Here is a 19,708-nt window from a genome sequence, read left to right as displayed (position 1 = left end):
ACAATGAGGAAACTGAGGGCACACCGCATTTAGTTTGTATGGGGGTTTGCTTCAGTGATACTGTGTTTAATGTTTTCACTAGGTTAAAACCTTGGAAATGGAAAGTGAGCCCTGGCTAAAAGTATAGAGCATGTATTTATGGCCTATTCAGATGCAGAACTGACAATTTCTGGGTGTGAGTATAGAGAGTGGAAATTGTTTTTTTTGTTTTGTTTTGTCTTTTTATATTGGATTCTAACAATAAAACCAAAAATAAGAGCAATCTTTGATAATTATCTTTTCTCTCTGTAGATAGTTCAATAAGTTGTATTACATAATAACATTATAGTATTACAAATAAATGTAATTATTTATAGCATACATAAACACTAGATAATTATATATATATATATATCTCCATCCATCCATCCATCATCCATCCACCCAACCTTCATTGAACATCACCCATGTCCTTGGCACTATTGTGCCCTGAATCGTTTACTTTTCTATCTTCTCTCTCCTCTCCTTCTCTCTCCTTTGACCTCCTTAACTTCTGCCCCTTTACTTGATTCTTGGATCTCCAATTTTTGATCCACATCTTCAATATTATGCCCTTCTCAATTCCTTTCAGTTATTTCCTTATCTCTGGCTAAACTGTCACTTCTCATCTTATTTTCAACAAACAGATTGTTTCTCCGCATTCTTTTGAAAATTTTCTAATCAGGTTCAAGAAAATGAGTTTTTTGGTGTGTGTGAGTGTGTGTAGTCAACTGATTATAGTTTCATGCTTTAATACATAAATGCTGCTAATATAAAACAAAATCTAAATATTTATCTGCATCTATCACCTATCTGTATTTTGGATCATTTCTTTCTTTTAATTATAAACTCCTGGAGAAAGTCAGTTCAATCTGTTTAATTTACTATAGCATCTGGCACTTGTGGTAATCACTTCCTAAATTTTAAAAGAGTCAGTCCTTTTTGGGTCTTCTAATAGAAGTGGACGACAGAGCATGAGATGACTGTATGGCATCACTGACTCGATGGACATGAGTCTGAGTGAACTCCGGGAGTTGGTGATGGACAGGGAGGCCTGGCGTGCTGCGATTCATGGGGTCGCAAATAGTCAGACATGACTGAGTGACTGAACTGAACTGAATGTATTTGTTGCACCTCTGATATAAATGCAGAAATGAATTCAGAAATGCACAGCCCAAGATTAATGTGGTTTCAGATAACTGCTATAAAGTTATCTCTGTCCTTTCTGTCATAACCTGGACATGAGAAATCCAAGTCAGCAATAATACAGTAAATTATTGACTACTTAGGCGGACCCATCAGGAAAGGGTTTGTATTTACCCCGCTGTTTCCACACAAGTCAGTTCATTCAGTCACTCACTCGTGTCCGAATCTTTGCGACCCCATAAATTGCAGCACGCCAGGCCTCTCTGTCTATCACCAACTCCCGGAGTTCACCCAAACTCATGTCCTTTGAGTTGGTGATGCCATCCAGCCATCTCATCCTCTGTCATCCCCTTCTCTTGCTCTCAATCTTTCTCAGCATCTGGGTCGTTTCCACTGAGTCAGCTCTTCACATCAGGTGGCCAAAGTGTTGGAGTTTCAACTTCAACATCAGTCCTTTCAAAGGACACCCAGGACTGATCTCCTTTAGAATAGACCGGTTGGATCTCCTTGCAGTTCAAGGGACTTTCAAGAGTCTTCTCCAACACCACAGTTCAAAAGCATCAATTATTTGGCACTCAGCTTTCTTTAATTACTCCAACTCTCACATCCATACACGACCACTGGAAAAACCATAGCCTTGACTAGATGGACCTTTGTTGACAAAGTTATATTTCTGCTTTTGAATATGCTGCCTAGGTTGGTCATAACTTTCCTTCCAAGGAGTAAGCGTCTTTTAATTTCATGGCTGCAATCACCATCTGCAGTGATTTTGGAGCCCCCCCAAAATAAAGTCTGATGCTATTTCCACTGTTTCCCCATCTATTTCCCATGAAGTGATGGGACCAGATGCCATGATCTTCGTTTTCTGAATGTTGAGCTTTAAGCCAACTTTTTCACTTTCCTCTTTCATTTTCATCAAGAGGTTGTTTAGTTCCTCTTCACTTTCTGCCATAAGGGTGGTGTCATCTGCATATCTGAGGTTACTGATAATTCTCCCAGCAATCTTGATTCCAGCTTGTGTTTCTTCCAGTCCAGCGTTTCTTATGATGTACTCTGCATGTAAATCAAATAAGTAGGGTGACAATATACAGCCTTGACGGACTCCTTTTCCTGTTTGGAACCAGTCTGTTGTTCCATGTCCAGTTCTAACTGATGCTTTCTGACCTGCATACAGGTTTCTCAAGAGGAAAGTCAGGTGGTCTGATATGCCCATCTCTTTCAGAATTTTCCACAGTTTTATTGTGATCCACACAGTCAAAGGCTTTGGCATAGTCAATAAAACAGAAATAGATGTTTTTCTGGAACTCTCTTGTTTTTTCTATGATCCAACGGATGTTGGCAATTTGATCTCTGGTTCCTCTGCCTTTTCTAAAACCAGCTTGAACATCTGGAAGTTCACGGTTCCTGTATTGCTGAAGCCTGGCTTGGAGAATTTTGAGCATTACTTTACTAGCGTGTGAGATGAATGCAATTGTGCAGTAGTTTGAGCATTCTTTGGCATTGCCTTTCTTTGGGACTGGAATGAAAACTGACCTTTTCCAGTCCTGTGGCCACTGCTGAGTTTTCCAAATTTGCTGGCATATTGAGTGTAGCACTTTCACAGCATCATCTTTCAGGATTTGAAATAACTCTACTGGAATTCCATCACCTCCACTAGCTTTGTTTGTAGTGATGCTTCCTAAGGCCCATTTGACTTCACATTCCAGGATGTCTGGCTCTAGGTGAGTGATCACACCATCATGATTATCTGGGTCATGAAGATCTTTTTTGTACAATTCTTCTGTGTATTCTTGCCGCCTCTTCTTAATATCTTCTGCTTCTGTTAGGTCCATACTATTTCTGACCTTTATTGAGCTCATCTTTGCATGAAATGTTCCCTTGGTATCTCTAATTTTCTTGAAGAGATCTCTAGTCTTTCCCATTCTATTGTTTTCCTCTATTTCTTTGCATTGATCACTGAGGAAGGCTTTCTTACTTCTCCTTGCTATTCTTTGGAACTCTGCATTCAAATGGGTATATCTTTCCTTTTCTCCTTTGCTTTTTGCTTCTCTTCTTTTCACAGCTATTTGTAAGGCCTCCCCAGACAGCCATTTTGCTTTTTTTATATCTTTTTCTTGAGGATGGTCTTGATCCCTGTCTCCTGTACAATGTCACAAACCTCCGTCCATAGTTCATCAGGCACTCTGTCTACCAGATCTAGTCCCTTAAATCTATTTCTCACTTCCACTGTATAATTATAAGGGATTTGATTTAGGTCATACCTGAGTGGTCTATTGGTTTTTCTCCACTTTCTTCAATTTAAGTCTGAATTTGGCAGTAAGGAGTTCATGATTTGAGCCACAGTCAGCTCCCAGTCTTGTTTTGTTGACTGTATAGAGCGTCTCCATCTTTGGCTGCAAAGAATATAATCAACCTGATTTCAGTGTTGGCCATCTGGTGATGTCCATGTGTAGAGTCTTCTCTTGTGTTGTTGGAAGAGGGTGTTTGCTATGACCAGTGCGTTCTCTTGGCAAAACTCTATTAGCCTTTGCCCTGCTTCATTCTGTACTCCAAGGCCAAATTTGCCTGTTACTCCAGGTGTTTCTTGACTTCCTACTTTTGCATTCCAGTCCCCTATAATGAAAAGGACATCTTTTTTGGGTGTTAGTTCTAAAAGGTCTTGTAGGTCAGTTATATTTAAGAAATATTCTTTGGAAAGTCTGAAGAGCTAGAGTACATTATCTAGAAGATTCCACGTATCAAAAGGTAAGTAGAGGGGATTTCCCCTTCAAGGCCTGTTGGAGCAACAAGGACCAGACCTAACTGCTCACTGTAATTAATGATGGTTGGATAAAATTTGAAACAGTGGTTTTCAAACATTAGACAACAGTCTGCATAAGATTGTGATCCTTGAGAGAAAAGAAACAAAGTGAACGTGATAATTACCCTGGCTTTCTGCCTGGAAGCAATTTCTAGAGTGTAGATTCAGACAGATCCTGGCAGCCTTGCTGAGTTGAGGAGATGGAGGTCAGCGTTTGGGGAGGCTAAGGTGAGTAGAGGTAATGTGGGATGGAATTCTGGGAAGGAGGGAGCGATGCAGAAAAATGTAGTGTCAATGTGTAGTGAAGCGTGTCTTGCTGAGTACCATGACACAAATGTACAGAATGATACTCCACAGGGTTGGATAGAAAAGACTTGTGAACTGTAAGTTGAATAAATCCCAGGGCACACATGAAATGAGAAAATGTCTGTGGCTTGATGAGCCAAATGGGTAAGTCCTTGTTCATCCTTGGAATATTCAGTGGAGACCCTAAAGTAATTATACGTTAGGAATGAGTCTGACTATCCTTGGAGTGAAAGATCCTCTAGACCAGGGAAATATTTTCTTAAATTTACAGATAGCAAATATTTTTGGCTTGTGGGTCATATGGTCTCCATCACAACTACTCAGTTCTGCCATTATTATGTGAAGGCAGCCACAGGCAATACATTAGTGAATGGGTGTGACTATGTTCCAGTAAAACTTTATTAACAAAAATAGATGGCCAACCTGTGGGTTGTAGTTTAACCTCTGCTCTAGACCAGCATTGACCTATAGAAATATAATTAATGCAAGCCATATATGTAAATTAAAATGTCTAGTAACTGTAGTAAAAAATTAATGATACATAGGTAAAATTAATTTTAATAATATATTCTATTTAACCCAATATATCCAAAATATCAATTCAACATATAATCAATATAAAAATTATTAATGAGAAAGTTTGCATTCTTTTTCTCACATTAAGTTTTCAAAATCTGTGTATTATAGATGAAGCAAAACCTTTATATTTTATACCTATAACACATTTTATTTCAGATTAGTCATAGTTCAATAACCATATAGTAACTGCCATACTGGATAGCGCAACGCCAATCTCTTAAAAACAAGTTTTGATGGAATCAAACTGATGAGCAATTAACTTCACCACCTATTGAAACCAAACCCAATGCTCTTTAAAAGAAGACGCCACAATGCAGACACTTGTCAGTATAAAGACATGCTAAAAGGTGGACCAAAAAAAAAATACACACACCAAAACACAAAAACAACCCAATAACAGAGAAGAACTAGCTAAGATAAAAAGAACTAGAAATGACAAGATAGTAGAATTAGCAGACAAGAGGACAAGAGTATTAAAATAGGCTTTATTATTATATAGAAGTATTTAATGGAAAATATTAAAAGAATCAGAAGAAAAATGAAAAATATAGAAAAGAACTAAGTGAAACATCTAGAGATGATAAAAATACTATCTAAGATGAGGATTTCACTGAGTGGAATTAATAGCAGATTAGGCGTAGTAAACCTGCAGACATAACAATTGATTTGATACAAGGTGAACCACAGAAAGAAAAAAAGACTGAAAAAAATAAAGGAAAAGAGGTTCAGTGATCTGTGGGATAATATAAAATGATCTACCATAAATGGGGAAATGAAAAGGGGACAGAAAAAATATTTGAAGATATAATGCCGTAAACACTTTAAGGTTTGATGAAAACTATATTTCATAAATCCAAAAGCTTAAAAGCTCATTTTAAAAAAAGAAATTAAGACACATAATAGTCAAATTACTAAAAACTAGCATTGAAGAGAAACTCAAAAGCAGTTAGAGAAAAGACCACCTCACACACAGAAGAACCGACCTGTACATGACAATAGATTTCAGTTCAGAACCTTTGCAGCCAGAAGACAATGAAATAACATCCTAAAAGTGCTAAAAAAGAAAAAAAAGTCAACGTACAATTCTGTATCCAATGAAAATATCTTGCAGAAACAAAAGTGAAATAAAAACCTTATCAGACAAACAAAATTTCAGGAAATTTGTTGCCTGCAAATATATACTATAAGAAGTATTAAAGAAAATCATTCAGGCTAAAACAAAATGATACCAGATGGAAATTTGGAATACAGTGTGCCAAAGAGCCTAAATATGTGGATAAATAGATAATATTTTCTTTAAAAATTTCTTTAAAAAGTTAACCTCATTGTTTAAGGAACAAATAATTACAATGCATTCTTGAAATGTATTAAATAATTAGAAGTAAAATATATGACAGTCACTTGAAGAACAGGGTGGGGAAAATGGCAATCCATAGTCGTAATACATGAAGTGGCATAATATAATTTGAACATATATTATGAATTAAAAATACATATTGTAAAGTATAGAGCAATCACTAAAAATTTAGTAAGTTAAGAAAAAAATAATACCAACAGTGCTATGTATAAAGAGAATACTAAGAATATCAATTAATTTAAAGAACCAAGAAAAAAGGAAAGAGTAAGAAGTTAAGACAAATAGAATGCAAATAGTAAATAGCATATTTGAACTTAACCATGCTGATAATTATATTAAATGTAAATATTCTAAATAGTTCAATGAAAAATCAGAGATTGTCAGACTAGATTTAAAGAGTAAGTCTGTTACATGCTTTGTGTGAGAAAACCACTTTAAATATATAGACAAGATAGGTTAAAATGAACAGGTTGGAAAAGATGTGCTGTACAAACACTAATTGCAAGAAAGCTATAGTGGCTATAGCTATAGTGGCTATTAAAATGTTGTGGACAAGCAACATGTTATTATGTCCTTTGTTCAGTTCAGTTCAGTTGCTCAGTCATGTCTGACTCTTTGCAACCTCATGGACTACAGCACACCAGGCCTCCCTGTCCATCACCAACTCCCAGAGTTTACTCAAACTCGTGTCCATTGAGTCGGTGATGCCATCCAACCATCTCATCCTCTGTCATCCCCTTCTCCTCCTGACTTCAATCTTTCCTAGCATCAGGGTCTTTTCCAATGAGTCATTTCTTCACATCAGGTGGCCAAAGTATTGGAGTTTCAGCTTCAACATCAGTCCTTCCAATGAACACCCAGGACTGATTTCCTTTAGGATGGACTGGTTGGATCTCCTTGCAGTCCAAGGGACTCTCAAGAGTCTTCTCCAACACCACAGTTCAAAAGCACCAATTCTTCGGCACTCAGCTTTCTTTATAGTCCAATTCTCACATCCGTACATGAGTACTGGAAAAACCATAGCCTTGACTAGATGGACCTTTGTTGGCAAAGTAATGTCTCTGCTTTTTAATAAGCTGTCTAGGTTGATCATAACTTTTCTTCCAAGGAGTAAACGTTGTTTAATTTCATGACTGCAGTTATCATCTGCAGTGATTTTGGAGCCTCCAAAATGAAGTCTGTTACTGTTTCCACTGTTTCCCTATCTATTTGCCATGAAGTGATGGGACTGGATGCCATGATCTTAGTTTTCTTAATGTTGAGGTTTAAGCCAACTTTTTCACTCTCCTCTTACACTTTTATCAAGAAGCTCTTTAGTTCTTCACTTTCTGCCATAAGGGTGGTGTCATCTGCATATCTGAGGTTGTTGATATTTCTCACGGTAATCTTGATTCCAGCTTGTGCTTCATCCAGCCAAGCATTTCTCATGATGTACTCTGTATATAAGTTAAAGAAGCAGGGTGATAATATACAGCCTTGTCGTCCTCCTTGGAACCAGTCTGTTGTTCCATGTCCAGTTCTAACTGTTGCTTCCTTACCTGCATACAGATTTCTCAAGAGGCAGGTCAGGTGGTCTGGTATTCCCATCTCTTTCAGAATTTTCCACAGTTTGTGGTGATCCACAGAGTCAAAGGCTTTGGCATAGCCAATAAAGCAGAAATAGATATTTTTCTGGAACTCTCTTGCCTTTTTTACTCAAACATTATTGACTGGAGTGTTTCAGTATTCACTTAGATAACAAATCACTGACCAGAGGCATTAGTTTCTGCAAAATCTCCTGGTCAATAATGTGTTAATATTAGACAAAGCAGACAACATAAAAAAAGAATATTGCTAGAAATGAGAAGGGATCTTTTATAATGATAAAGAGATCAGTTCATCAGGTAGATACGGTAACCTTAAATGTAATAGCACTTCAAAATACATGAAGCAAAACCTGACAGAATGAGTCAGAGGTCTGGAAATAATTTAAATTCTTTGAAATTAATCAGTTGTGTGGCACTGGGGAAATTATTTGATCTATGAATGGAAGCTTGCTCCCTTATAAAATAAAAATGATAGCATGTATATCATGAGAATTTTATGAGAATTAGATAAAAGTACATGTGAAACTTTTAAAAAATCCAACTTGATGAACTAAAGGGAAATTTTAAAATCCACAATTACAATTGGATTAGTCAACATTCTTCAGTTAATAAGAAAGAAGACAGAACATCCACAAGGATATTGAAGACTTGAATGACACCGTCAGTGAACTGGATCTAATTGGCATTCAAAAAATACTTCGCCCAACAACAGTAGACTACACCTTCTTTTCAAGGTCACATGGAACATTAACCAAAAGAGACCATATGTTAGTCACAAGTGCTAACGAATTTAAAAGTATTGAAATCATAGAATTTGTCCTCTGACAATAGTGCAATTAAATTTGAAATTAATAAGAACTATTTGGGAAATCTCCCAATATTTAGGAATTAAACTGCACACTTCTAAACCACACACGGTTCAAAGAAGAAATCACAAGGAAATATAGAAGTATTTTTGAATGAAAATGAAAACACGTATCAAAGTGTATGTGATGTTAAAGCAGAATCTTGAGAGAGGTATATAGTTAAATGTTTATACTGGAAAAAAAGAAAGGCCTGAAATCAATAATCAAGATTATAACTTTAAAAGAAAGGAAGAACAAATTAAATACAAATAAAGTAGAAGGGAGAAAATAAAGATACAGGCAGAAATTAACAACATATAAGACAAAAATAATAGAGAAAGTCAAAGAAATGAAAAGCTGGTTGGTAAACTTCAATAAATGGTATAAACCTCTAGCTAGACTCATTAAGGGAAAAAAAAAAAATGTAGAAGACACAAACTGTCAATTCAGGAATGAAAATGGGATGTGCCGCAGATACTGTAGACCTCATAAGGGTGATAAATAAATATATGCATAATTTTATGTAGATAAATTCAACAATTAGAAGAATGGGCAAATACCTTAGAAGATACAATTAACCAGTATGACTGAAGAAGTAGGAAACCCAACTATCCCAAATCTAGTAAAGAAATTAAATGTGTAAACTAAAAAATTTCCCACAAAGAAAATTGTAGGCCCATATGGCTTCACTTGTGAATTCTAGAAAATATTGTAAAAAGAAACATACCAATGTTTCACAAACTCAGAAAATAAGAAGATGGGATACTTCTGAACTCGTTTCAAGAGACCAGTATCACCTTGGTATGAAAATCTGACAGTAACATCACGAGAGAGAGAGAGAAAAACAAGTGGAGACCAATATGCCTCATAAACATAACTACAAAAATTCTTAGCAAAATAATAGCAAGTTGAATTGAGCAATCTCTTAAAAAAAAATAATGCCTTGTGACCAAAGGGGTAGGAATTATTTCAGGAATGTAAGAAATTCTAGAGGAAAACCATTGAAGATGAGGATGTATGCCAATGGGAAGTAAAGATAAAAAGGGAATATCGCAAGCTCCAGTAGTCTTGATTTCCACTCTTATTTATAGCAGCTGACATTTCTGAGCATTTATCACATTCCAGAAAGCATTTTCAGAGTTGTATATGAATTAATCTCATTTAATCTTTGCAAGAACCCTATGAGGTAGGTACCATTTTATAAATAAGTAAACTAAAGCACAGAATGTTAAAACAACCTTCAAAAAACTAAGATCATGGCATCCGGTCCCATCACTTCATGGCAAATAGGTGGGGAAACAATGGAAACTGTGACAGACTTTATTTTCTTGGGGTTCAAAATCACTGTGGATGGTGATTGCAGTCATGAAATTAAAAGACAGTTATTCCTTCGAAGTAAAGTAGTGACAAATGTAGACAGTGTATTAAAAAGTGGAGACATAATTTTGCCTACAAAGGTCCATATAGTCAAAGCTGTGGTTTTTCCAGTAGTCATGTACTAATGTGAGAACTGGACAATAAAAAGGCTGACTGCTGAAGAATTGATGCCTTCAAACTGTGATGCTGGAGAAGACGCTTTAGAGTCCCTTGGACTGCAAGGAGATCAAACCAGTCAATCCTAAAGAAATCAACCCTGAATATTCATTAGAAGGACTGATGCTGAGACTAAAGCTCCAATCCTTTGGCCACCTGATGGGAAGAGCCTACTCTTTGGAAAAGACCCTGATATTGGGAAAAATTGAAGGCAGGGAGAGAGGGGAGGACAGAGCATGAGATGGTTGGATGGCATCACCGACTCAATGTACATGAGTTTGAGCAAACTCTGGGAGATGGTGAAGGACAGGGAAGCCTGGTGTACTGCAGTCCATGGGGTCGCAAGGAGTCAGACACAACTGAGCGACTGAACAACAACAAAAAGCACAGAGAAACTTAACTTGTCCACAGTCCCGTAATGTTTGGACCTATAGTGTCTGTCTCCAGATCCCTGGTGGCTCAGATGGCAAAGAATCTGTCTGCAATTAGAACCCGGAAGACCTGGGTTCGAATCCCTGGGTCAGGAAGATCCCCTGGAGAAGGGAATGGCTACCCACTCCAGTATTCTTGCCTGGAGAATTCCACAGAGAGTCCATGGGGTTGCAAAGAGTCGGACACGACTGAGAGACTAACACACTTTGCTAATGTACTCTTTATACAGAACTGCTCATTTTCTGTGCTTTTGCCTAGCAAGACTGTTTTCATCATTCCTGAAGTGGCTCATCAGTAAAGAATCTGCCTGCCAATGCAAGAGACATACGATATGTGGGTTGGATCCCTGAGTCCAGAAAATCCCCTGGAGGAGGAAATGGCAACCCACTCCAATGTTCTTGCCTAGAGAATTCCATGGACAGAGGAGCCTGGTGGGCTACAGTCCATGGGGTTGCCAAGAGTCAGACATGACTGAACATGCATATAACACAACAAAAACATTTATGTACTTTTTCAGCTCATAGTTAAGAACTGCCTTCTGAGTCAAAGTATTAAGCAAAAAGCAGTTACAAATGCAAAATATATTTCTAAAATAAAAGTATGTTTATTAAATTATAAAACTCATGATACTAGAGAGGGAGATATGCTACTTTATACCCTCCTAAATTTTTATGTGACTACAAATGTTGCCATCTCCAAGAAGTGGAAAAGATACTTTCCCCTTTTCAGGTGTAGAACAAAATGCTTGTACTTTTCCCCCTGTGTAGACTAGATTTCAGTGCTGGCACTGTGACTTGGGCAAGGTCTTTAAGCCCTGTGGGCTTTAGCTCTCAAATTTGCAAAATGGAATGTGAGGATGAGGAAGATATCCAGGTATTCTTTTATTCTCTCTGATTCTCCCTAGCTTTTCTCCTCCACAGTGCTTGAGTTTCAGAAGGTTGACCTTCTCCAGAAAAGCCTTTTTCAAACTTTTTGGACCATTGTCCACAGTAAGAAATAACTTGACTTCACAAACCAGTAGACACATGATGCACATATATATGTATAATGGAAGTGATCACCTAGTTTTTTGTACACATTAGGAAAATTATTACTTTTGAAAGTAACTATGCTGCACGTGGCTTCCCTTGTGGCTCAGACAGTAAAGCGTCTGCCTCCAATGCGGGAGACCCGAGTTTGATCCCTGGGTCAGGAAGTTCCCCTGGAGAAGGAAATGGCAACCCATTCCAGTATTCCTGCCTGAAAAATCCCATGGACAGAGGACCCCAGTAGGCTATAGCCCATGGGGTCGCAAAGAGTTGGACACGACTGAGTGACTTCACTTCACTTCGTGCTGCACCTATGGACTGAAGTCAATGGCTTTTCCATGGTTTAAATAAATAGATTATGGCTTGTATGTGTAAGTTTTTGAATGTTTCTATGAACCAAAATCACTATGGATTGTGACTGCAGCCACGGAATTAAGATACTTGCTACTTGGAAGAAAAGCTATGACAAATCTAGACAGTTTCTTAAAAAGCAGAGACATCATTTTGCTGACAAAAGTTCGTATAGTCAAAGCTATGGTTTTTCCAGTAGTCATGTATGGATATAAGAGATGGACCATAAAGAAGGCTGAATGCCCAAGAAGTGATGCTTTTAAATTGTGGTGCTGAAGAGGAGTCTTGAGAGCTCCTTGGACATCAAGGAGATCAAACCAGTCAGTCCTGAATATTCATTGGAAGCACTGATGCTGAAGCTGAAGCTCCAATACTTTGGCCACCTGGATGCAAAGAGCTGATTAATTGGAAAAGACCCTGATGCTGGGAAAGATTGAAGATAGGAGGAGAAGCGGGAAACAGGGGATGAGATGGTTGGATGGCATCACCAACTCAATGGACATGAGTTTGAGCAAACTCCGGGAGATAGTGAAGGACAGGGAAGCTTTGGCGTGCTGCAGTCCATGGGGTCACAAAGAGTCGGACATGACTTAGCAACTGAACAGCAACAACAATGAACCAAAATGTAGATAAAGAAGCATCTTGAGTAAACATTCTCTATGATATGTATACAAATATTAATAAGAAGTAAACCCCATCTACTGTGATCTAGTAGCCCCTATGCGGCTGGGGTCGAGACTTCTGGGGAGGGAAATGAGTGAGTGTTATTGGAAGGTTGATATTGATGAGGATAAGATAGTAAAAGTTGTGTGTGTGTGCACACTTGTGTATGTGTACATGCACCTAACCAGTCACAGAACCCTGCCATCACCTTTCACCTCCTTCCTTCTAGCCCTGCTTCTTTCTTTCCACATGTTGCTCTTAGCCTACAGAGTTTAAGATCAGCGGTTCTTAATATTTCTTGGGCCTTATCCTGAAAACAATCCACATCCATTACACACAGAAAATTTCATATATATCAGGGGTTCTGGAACCCTAGATTTAGGAATATCTGACCTGTAGAGTTTGTAAAACAATTAATTCATAGATTAAACTATATTTAGCCAATAAATATATGAAAGATGGTCAAGCTCACTAGCAATGAGTTAAAGAACTCTATTAGAGAACTCATAAAAAGATCTGTGTTACATATAAATGCTTTTGTATATATTTAGAATATATATGCATTTGCCTATTAAGACATCCTCAGCTACCTAACACTCATCCTGTCCTTTAAGACTCAGTTTCAGCATCACCTTTCCCAGAATCTCTGGTCCACTAGCCACCTCCATCCAGCCCAGTGGGTAGGGTGCTGCTGAGGGCTCCGTGTTCCAAGATGTATTTCCCATATTACACCACTTTTTGTGCCCTCCTGCCAGTTTGTTTTAGCATCTGTTTCCTTTAGGTAAGAACACTCTGAAGATAGAAGCAGGGCTTTGTGTCACTGTGTCTCCATTGCATAACCCAGTGCCTGGCCACAGTTGGCACCCACTATGTGGCTGTCTGAGGGTAAAATGCCCACACTTGCCTCCTGGCATCCTTAAAGAACTATGAGACACTGAATTTTAAAAATTTCTTACCAATTACTTTTTTGCATAGAACCTAGACTGAAATTTCACTTTTCACTTTCATGCATTGGAGAAGGAAATGGCAGCCCACTCCAGTGTTCTTGCCTGGAGAATCCCAGGGACAGGGGAGCCTGGTGGGCTGCCGTCTATGGGGTCACACAGAGTCGGACACGACTGAAGCGACTTAGCAGCAGCAGCAGCAGATTGAAATTTAGAATCACAAAACTACTGTACTTTTTAAGTGGAAATGACTTAGGAGGAGTTGTTTTCAATTAAGTGTCAATGCTACTGCTGCTGCTAAGTGTCAATAGATTAGTACAAATTCTCACACTCAAAGAAAAAACGATAAAAATACGAGCAATGGAGCAGATTTTAAAAATAGGTTAAATGATGCTTTATTATTCTGATATTATGTTTCCCTCTCATTTTAAGGTTATTTTTAAATTCTAGGCTAGTATTTTTTGAAAAGTTCTATTAAATAAAAAATTCTGAAAACTCCAGCTCTTATGTCTTTCTGCTCAGAACTAAAATCCATAGAGACTGTGACTTTGCCCATGGCCAAACCAAGAAATAAACATTTCAGTCCAGTATCTTTCTGCTATTATGTTTAATGCAATTGTGTACATTTAAAATTTTTACAGATATGTTTGGTGCAATTGGTTTTCTGTTTAGCCTTTTAAATTTAGAAATGAAACAGTCAGTTAACATGTTTGTTGTATTATAGTCAGAAATAGGTTTGCTCTCTGAGAAGTATGTATAACCATATGATATTGCTGACTGTCAGTGTTTGGTGAGGTTTTAAGAAATGTCAGAATCTTCAAATTATATATATATCTAATATTAATATTGGGGCTTCCCTTGTGGCTCAAATGGTAAAGAATCTGCCTGCAGTGCAGGAGACCTGGGTTTCAGGTCTTGGGTCAGGAAGATACCCTGTAGAAGGAAATAGCAACCCACTCCAATATTTTTGCCTGGGAAATCCCATGGACAGAGGAGCCTGGTAGGCCACAGTCCTTGGGGTTATAAAGAGTCGTACACAACTCAGCAACTAACACTTTAATATTGACTTTGATATGGAATAAAAAACTGTTTTCTTTCCATTTTTGGATGTGTCTTAATTTTGAAGGTGTTATAAGGACTTAAAAAAAGAATTTGAAGAGATTTTGAATTTGGCTATTGCTTTAATTCTGATTTTAAACATCTGAATACTGTCCATCTAAGAAGTTCCACTTCTAGGAGCTTATTATAAGAAAATAATGAGATTTGCAAAAATGCATGCATAAATGTGTTTATTAAAACATTTATGTTACTAAAGATTAGAAAAAAGCACAAATACCCAATAATAAAGAATTGGTTAAATACTTTGATATAGTCATTTTATGGAAAATGCTTTGGTTATTAAATATGGCTGTATTTTTATCTTCTTCTATATACCTGTATTTCCTGATTTTTATCTGTCACAAATATTTTGTACTTATGTAACTTATTTGAAAAGTTGTAAAATTTGCCCAACTCAATATTTTGTCTGAAATTATGTTCCTTTCTTGTTTTCTTATGCTTTTTTCCAATTTGACATTTTAATTGAATAGCCAAAGTTCAGTATAAGTGGACTCTAAGTTTTAATTTTTCAATTTTACTTTTACATCTTCTATGTTTATGTGGTTTAGCTTAACTTCAGCATCTGACACTGAGCCGCTTATAGAACAGCACAGAATCCAATGAAAAGCTGTCATTTTTGTCTGAACACTGTGCTCTCCTGCAAACTCATATCTGAGGCCTGTACATTCTAATTCTTGATAATTTAGTATCAAGTTGGACAAGCACAACCATAAACTCAAAGATCTAGAAAATATTTGAAGATGTAATCAGTTCAAATATTCTTTTTTTTCCTTTGTAGTTAGCTGCATCTTCGCTCAGAGTAGAAATTCTGGCTACAATTTTTTTTGCCAGGATTGCAGCCTATTGGCCTAAAAGCCAGTATGTGTAGTATCTTTAGTATTTACAGCTCAAAAGTTGCCTCTTTGAAAGAGGAAGACAAGTGGTTCCTGATTACGTCATAGCTCTGTGTGCCTGTGTGTGCATCTGTGTGCATGCGCGTATCTGAGGGAGGAGGAGGGCGGGGCGGAGGAGGGCGGGGCGGAGGAGGGCGGGGCGGGGCGGGGCGGGGCGGGGCGGGGCGGGGCGGGGGAGGGTGGAGGAGAGGGAGAGAGAGTGGGCTGGTGTAAAGGGTTTCTGTTGTCTTTGGCAATAGGTTCATTTGCCCATGTAAAGTTCTTGTAAACTCCAGTAGTTCTTCCTAGTAGTTGTACTACTTTAATTAATTAATTAATGTCTGGCTCTATTTCTAGAAGTCAAGAGACATCAGAGCAGGAACCATGTCTCCACCCACCCCACTCTCTTTTTGCTTAGATTCCAACACAGTGCCTTTTGCATATGTAGTGAGGAGTTATGAATGTTAGTTAAGTAAATGCATGCGTGGGTCTTAGAAAACTTGATTTGTTTATTTTCTACCGTGTGTAACAGCTTCTATGGTTGTTTTAGCTCCTCTTCCCCCTCTTTCTTCCAATTGCTTCTTAAAGCCATGTTTAGAATGGGGTGGAGCGGGGGGAACCATTGCCTCAGACTGAAGGAGGTGCCTGCCGACACTCCATCCATTTGTGAGCTTCCGAAGGTGGGACCTGGGCTTCAACCCTGCTAGGATCCGTGTTTGTGCTTCCCTTCCTGGCTCCAGATAGTGTGATAGAAGCCAAGCATCTGTTTTACCATCTGCAGTAATGCAGAGGTGTAGCCTGCATTGGAGAAGGAAATGGCAACCCACTCCAGTGTTCTTGCCTGGAGAATCCCAGGGACGGGGGAGCCTGGTGGGCTGCCGTCTACGGGGTCACACAGAGTCGGACACAACTGACGCGACTTAGCAGCAGCAGCAGCAGCCTTTTTAGGACAGCAGATTTGGATACCAGTGTGACTGTGGGAACTCCAGCTCTCTCATAGACAAAGTGTACAGCATCTTTAATTTGTGCAACATGCTAGCCTTTGCCTCAAGAAGGCTTGGTGAAGGCAGGCATTTCTGTCTGTGTTGTTCATTGCCCCATCTTCATCCCTAAGGACAGGGCTTGAATGCCCACTCTGTGGGCACTCAGTAAATGTTTGTTGAATGAATGATGAATGATGAAATATCCTCATAGCTGATGAATGTCGTCTTGTGTTTGATGTGCCATTTTGGCAATAGTTCCAGTTAAGCTGGCTGGTTAGCTCAGTTGGTTAGACTGTGGTACTAATAATGCCAAGGTCATGGGTTCGATCCCCATATGGGCCATTAAGTCTACTTTAGGGCTTCCCAGGTGGCGCTAGTAGTAAAGAACCTGCCTGCCAATGGAGGAGATGTAAGAGACACAGATCTGATGCCTGGGTCGGGAAGATCCCCTGGAGGAGGGCACTGCAATCCACTTCAGTATTCTTGCCTGGAGAATCCCATGGACAGAGGAGCGTGGCAGTCTCCAGTCCATAGGATTGCACAGAGTAGGACATGCTTGAAGTGACTTAGCACACCAGTTAAGAACTTGAAATGTGTGCTGTTTATGAAGAGGCAACCTTTTGCTCACCCTTTCCCCCGACTCCCCGCCGCCCCCACCCATTACTATTTTCATGCTCCCATACTCTGCTGCATGAGCCTTCTAACAAGATGCCAATTCTTGCATTTTCCTTTATAGGACAGGCCAAACCATTCATGTTGGCAATCATGTGCTAGTGAGTATGTTGTTACAAAATTTCCAAATCTTCTGATCAACCCACTGCTACTACTACTGCTAAGTCGCTTCAGTCATGTCTGACTCTGTGCGACCCCATAGACGGCAGCCCACCAGGCTCCCCGTTCCTGAGATTCTCCAGGCAAGAACACTGGAGTGGGTTGCCACTTCCTTCTCCAATGCATGAAAATGAAAAGTGAAAGTGAAGTCGCTCAGTCATGCCCGACTCTTCGCGACCCCATGGACTGCAGCCTACCAGGCTCCTCCGTCCATGGGATTTTCCAGGCAACCCACAAACTTTACAAATATAACAAATTCATTTTTTTAATATAAAATGCATTTTCAAATCAATGTTTTCCTTAAGAATACTGATTTTTGTTGTGTGGATTCAGAGAACAAATGGTGATAATATATGCTAAAATTAAAATTGGTCTGCTTCCTTTTATAAACCAGAATCTTATCACTTCCCAGTTTATCTTGTCTCTCAGGAAGCTCAGAGCTAGGAGTTATGCCCACTTGTGCTTACCCTCAACTTTCTGAAACAGGGATTTCATCTCTGTTTTCCTTCATTACTTTGTTTCTTGAACATGAAAAATATATATGGTATTATGCCTTGTTGAAAGTAGCCTCAAATTCTTTTTGGTAGATGGAAAATTATAATTAATGAAAAGAAAAATATTTGACTGTTCACAGGTGCTTTTCAAAGCCTGCCTTCCATGATGCTATCAATGCCTCCATCTAACTCACTGGGTATTGACCCTCTTCCTGAGCCCAATTTCTCCAGTGTAGAGGCACTGGGAAATAGAGGCGTTTTACGTTAGAATATTAGCATTCAGCAGAAAGAGTCCTGGGTTTGAAGTCAGCAGAGCTGGGTTCTTATTATAACTCCATGAACTGCTGGAGTGACCTCGGACAAGTCATTTAACCTGTTTCTCTTCTATACATTGAGTATAAGGTCACACGCTGTATCAACTACCTTAGGTTCTCCTGATGTTGAGATAAAACATGTTCGCATGTTTTGTAACGATTACAGTCGTCTACATGTCTGTGGCCCCACAAGTCTATAACATTCTTTAAGATCAGGGACTGCATCTTGTTCATCTTTGCGTCATCAGGGCTTGGCTTGTTGACCTGAAGATGCGGAGGGCATTGAATGTGGGTGACACTAACTTACTCATTGTTTTCTTTCAGCAAAGTTCCTCTGGTGTCTGTTCGTCAATAAACCTTCATTGGTCAGCTGATCTTAACTGAATACTTTCTGCATGCTTTCTACTACCCCTCAGATATTTAACTGTGGAAGAAGTACAGAGGATAAACACAGAAGAATGAAAATGCACACATATGCACACATACATACACCCCCCCCCCCAATTATAGATTCCCAAATGTCAGAGGTCACAAAATAGTGGCTTAAGGGCTAAGTCTGCCTTTAAATGTGCTTTCTTTGGCTCAAACATGAATTTTTAAAATGTAAACCAATAACTTAAAATCCAGACATGGATTTTGCTTCTTCATGAAGTTGTGAACAGCTGGTCACACCAGGCCAGCTGCAGTGTTTGCAGGGACAACTGGCAATGCAATGCTGGCCGTTACAGGCATTTCCTTGATGGGCCAGCCCAGATACAGCCCTGTCAGTCCCCATTGTCTCGTGAACACCAAGGTAAATAGGAGCTACTATTTTTGATCACATTTATTATGCTTGCGCTTGGGTGGCAGCATTTACTGCATACCAGGCACTATTCTAAGCTCTTTGCTTACCTATTCATCTTGACTGTTGTTGTTTAGTTGCTTAGTTGTGTCTGACTCTTTGAGACCCCATGGACTGTTATCCTGCCAGGCTCCTCTGTCCATGGAATTCTCCAGGCAAGAATACTGGACTGGGTTGCCATTTCCTTCTCCAGAGGATCTTCCCGACCCAGGGATCGAACCCAGATCTCCTGCATTGCAGGCAGTCTCCTGTGGTTACAGGTGGATTCTTTCTGACTGAGCCACTTTATACACCTAAGAAGGACAGGTAGGGAGACTGAGGTGCAGTTAGTCTGTGGTGGATCAGGATTCAACCCCAGGCGTTGGGCTCCCAGGTTCTGGCTCTTAATTGCTCAGCTAGCTATATCATATCTTGGTGGGGAGGGAAGGATATAAAAAAAAAATCATACCTAAGAAGTGATTTTGTAGAGTTTTAAAGGTATAAAGAGTCATGAGTCCAGGCAGGTTAAATGTACCGTGCAGAGCCCTGGCTGGAGATCTGAGCGCAGTCTTGGTTAACGCCCAGTGCAAGAGGGTGCAGACAGGAGACAGGCAGGAGGTGATGTGTGGCGGCAGGGGACTGGGAGCTTGGGTCACATTCCCTAGGGAAGGGGATGGCCCTCAGCCT

At 39.2% G+C, this 19,708-nt stretch overlaps 1 non-coding gene across 1 annotated transcript; it reads left to right on the top strand.

The window, feature by feature from the left end:
- On the top strand, positions 16,831-16,904 carry TRNAI-AAU. The gene has a single exon. It is a non-coding gene; the product is annotated as a tRNA-Ile (tRNA).

This window comes from Capra hircus, chromosome 6 (assembly GCF_001704415.2).
Source record: "Capra hircus breed San Clemente chromosome 6, ASM170441v1, whole genome shotgun sequence".
NCBI classification, from domain to species: Eukaryota; Metazoa; Chordata; class Mammalia; order Artiodactyla; family Bovidae; genus Capra; species Capra hircus.
This window is presented reverse-complemented; position numbering and strand designations above follow the sequence as displayed.